This window comes from Mustela nivalis (assembly GCF_964662115.1).
Source record: "Mustela nivalis genome assembly, chromosome: X".
In the NCBI taxonomy this organism is placed as follows: Eukaryota; Metazoa; Chordata; class Mammalia; order Carnivora; family Mustelidae; genus Mustela; species Mustela nivalis.
The window spans coordinates 87014450-87018869 of NC_139040.1; positions in this window are offsets into that span (position 1 = coordinate 87014450).

Sequence of the window (4420 nt, forward strand, 5' to 3'; positions counted from 1 at the left end):
TGAAGCCAAACTTCCCCAGTCCACTCTCAATACCACCATCTTCCTAACCTAATACCATAGTCATACTTACCTTATGACCTGGAGAATCAGAGGACCGGAAGAAACCTTATCAGAAGAGAAAAAAAAATTCATTCACAATCTTTACCCTTTGATCAGAGGGATTTCTTTCAACCTTCTCCTTGTGAACACTTGGGATATTTTGATCTTTGGCACCTACCCATAAAACTGAGATCCAAGGTCACTGAGTCCCAGACAAGTTTCCAGCATCCATACATCAGCAGGCAAATACCTGAGATCATATGGGTCCTACATATCAACTAGGGACAAAGGTGAAAAGGTGAGTTATTACCAGCAGCTCTGTTCAGGAGATAAGGAAAGGCAGGCTAAAGATGGTTTAGTGCAGAACGTCAGAGGATGAAACTGCCTAATCCAGGAACATCTAAGATTTCACATCACTGAGGCTTAAATTGGAAACCCAGAATATCCTTAACCACCAACCCTCTCCTAACATATTTTCCTTTCCCCAAACTATGCAAAATAAGTACCTCTTAATTTTGCAAAATTTTGGAAAATTTAGAGATAAGTCTGGAAGTAGGTGGCAAAGGTTTCTTTCCAGGGATACCTATCATGTCTTTAGTCATCTAAATCTGCATAGTCTAGCAATCAGCTTAAAACTGGACATCAGACTTTCCTGTTCTTCACACTTTTTTTTTCAGTCATTTCCATCACTAGGAAAGGCCTACTAATGATCCCTTCTCCTGGTCCCCACTCCTCATTGCTGTTGGGCCCTTTCTGTCCTTCAGCCTCTGGAGGAGGCAACTCTTCTATTTTCGATTTTCAGATTCCTATGTCCCCTATCATGAGCTGCTGGTGAAATCTCTCTTTTTCTTCCTTTTATGTGCAGGACAATCTATTTTGTAATACTCTACGCCCAGAAAGCCATCTACCCACAATCACAATGACCTCATTTTGTTAAACCAAGGACAGATTTCCCATAGATGAGGAAACTGGCTACCCCCTTTTGGACTAATTCTTTTTCCTCTGCTCTTTGCACATTGAGTCCTTTCTCAGCACAAGTCTGTGAAGCAGGTTCAGGCCATTCAATAGTCACTGAGCACCAACTCCCCTGCATTTTTAAACATTGATATTCCTTTTTTTGTTCTTGCTTAATTTTATAACTTGAAAAAATATAGCCTCCCTTCCTTATTCCATCCATTTTTGACAGATAATTTCAACTACCCACATTTTAGTACAAGGATATTAGGGTCACTACCCTCCCCCTGCCCATTCAATGACTCACTTGTTAGTTTCATCTTTCCTTTACATTGTTCAGGTTATTAACATTTACATTCTGTTCTGCAGCCACAACCAGGTCTTTTATGTTTTGTCCCCAGGTTGGCTCTAAAACCTGAAAACCAATAAATAACATTTGCGTTATCATGACTATGTAAATATTTTTCAAAACCCAGCTGGGTACTGAGCCAAGAATACACTTCCTTCTTTACAAGTCCAAAGACACAGTCTTTGAGCCTCTCAAAGAAGATTTCTACTATCAAGGTAGAAGAGAGTCTCCCTTATGTTCTGTCAGTGGCTTATAATCATGTTATACTTTATTTTGCTTTATATATGGACCATGATTTTCTCAGTTATACATTACACACACACACACACACACACACACACACACACTTTCTAATAGACTTTCCTTTTCCCTTGAGTCATTTGCCTTTATCATATTCATTCATTCAACACATATTTTTTGAATGTCTACTATGTACCATACACTGTTGTAGATGCTGAGGTTACACAGTGGTGAAGATAGACATTCTTGCTCTCAAAGAGCAAATATTCTAGTGAGAGCAAGAGAGAAAAATAATCAGATAAAGAAGTAAAATATACAATAAGTTAAAATGTGGTAGGTGCTATGGGGGGGGGGGATAAATCATGGTAAAAAGAAATGTGGAATGCCAGGGAGGGTGGGAGATTATTGTAGTTTTAAATAGGTTGGTCAGAGAAAGACCCACTGAAAAGGTCAAATATGAGCAAAGACTTGCATAACATGAGAGAGCTAACCAAGAGGACACCTGAGGAAAGAACATTTCAAATGAAAGAACAGTCAGTGTAAAGGCCCTGGAACAGGACAGTGTCTACCATTTTCTCCTGCCTGACATTTTTAGAGAGCATAAAGGTCAAAGTTGCTAGAGTGAAGACAGAAAGGGAAGTAATATGAGGTCAGATAGATAACAGGGCTTAATGTTATCAGGTCCTGTAAGCCACAGTGGGATCCACAGGAGACTTTTGAGCAGAGGTAGGTGAGGATCTGACTTTGGTTTTATGAGGATCCCTTAGGCTATTCGGAATACATACTGGTGGTGGAGAGGCGGGGTGAAAGGGAAGATGACAAAGGGAGAAGCAAGAAGATGGGTGAGGAGCCTACAGTAATCCCTTGGGTGGGAGTAACCACTTCCTGGTTCACTGTTCTGGGCATCTGTTCTGGAAGTCCTTCAGTTTTGGAAAATTAACTTCTAATATGTTTTTAACTATTCTTCTTTCATTTTTTTCTGTTCTATCTAGAACTCCTATTATTCAGATGTTAAAACTGCTGATCTCTATCTCTTAAAATTTCTCTCATACCTTGTGTTTCTTTGTTTTTTGTTTTTGTTTTTGTTTTTTGTCCCCTACATTCTGGGAACTTCCCTCAATTTTATTTCACAGTCCTGTCGACTTTTTTTTTTTTTTATTTCAACAACTGATTTTCCGTTTCTTTTTTTAAATTTTTTAATTTTTTATAAATATATAATATATTTTTATCCCCAGGGGTACAGGTCTGTGAATCGCCAGGTTTACACACTTCACAGCACTCACCAAAGCACATACCCTCCCCAATGTCCATAACCACACTCCCTTTCTCCCAACCCCCCTCCCCCCAGCAACCCTCAGTTTGTTTTGTGAGATTAAGAGTCACTTACGGTGATTTTCCGTTTCTAAGGAGTCTTTCTTTTCTCTGATTGTTCCTGTTTTGTGGTATCTAGCTCTTGTTTTATTCATGCTGTATCTTCTTGAATTTTACTGAGAATATTATCATTTTTTCCCTGCAGTTCTTTCTTGTTTCCAAAATTCCCAAATTGCTCTGGGATCAGTAGTTTTATTTGTTTACTTTAGTCTTTTTCTTCCATGCTGCAGGTTCTTTTAATTTGCTTGAGGATCCTTGGTTATCTATTCTTAGTTAAGAGATAGGACTGGTAGCTGGTTTCTCTGTTGTACAAGCAGGGCTGTTTTCTAAATAGGGCTCTCCTCCATGAGGAAATTCTGACAGGAAACTTTGTGTGAACTTGGGAGAGGTATCAACTGACAGGATATGAGTGGTCCAAATATCAAAATGAGGAGGCTTTGTTCTGTGGCACCTAATGCCATAGGACTAGTCGGAGTGTTCCCTACAGAGTTTGTAAAATGATGTTAGAGATTTTGCCTGAAGCTAAGTACTGGAGCCGTATGTTCTCTACATGGGTGGAAAGGGCAGGGAGACAGGGGTTCTAGCTGATATTGACATCCCATGTGCAGACCTTCAGGTAATCTTTTTATCATCTCTACTTCTCACTGTCATCCTCCACTATACCTGCAGACACAGTCCAGAGCATCTCTGGGTTCCCTATACTGACTAATGCCTACCAACTCAGCATCTCCCCAGACTTCCTCCACCTAGGTCTCCAGAGGGACAGGGAGCTTCCCATACTTTTCATCTCAGTCTGGTCTCATCCCACTCTAGTCCTAGCAGTTAATATTTACTGAACACTAATCTTGTTCCAAGCATTCCAAAAATACAGTGTCACTTAATCTTTATTACAACTTTACCACAATCTTATGAAGTAGGTGTTATTATTATCTTCATGTTATAGGAAGAAATGGAGGCTATAGAGTGGTTAATTAACTTAATACTATTAAATACTAACTATTAATATTATTATCTCAATGTTACATCTTCAGTAAGTGACAGAACTGAGCTTTAAATCCAGATGATCTGAATCCACTAGTTCTATTTTAAACTACTGTGTTATATTTTCACTCTCTCCCTAGCCCGTCTTGGCCTCTGACTATTCTGTATATTGTAAGTCTCATGTCTGTGGAAGTTCTAATTAGTTATGGGACCCTAAGTAAGCCTTTCTTGTCTCAAAGTTAAAGTTAGTGCCAGAAGGGACCAGGATTGGGGCCTTGCACCACCAACCTCTCTCTCATAATTGCAACATTTTTAAGATGATCCATCCTAAGTGACCTTTCTCTGGCCTGAGTTTCTGGTCTCCTCTAGATGTTTATAGGAAAGAAAAACTCCACCTTGAGCCAACATAGCAAACAGACAGATCCACAACTCTAGTATGTTTAGCTTTTATTCATCTACAGCTGGATGAGGGGGAAAAACGGAGGC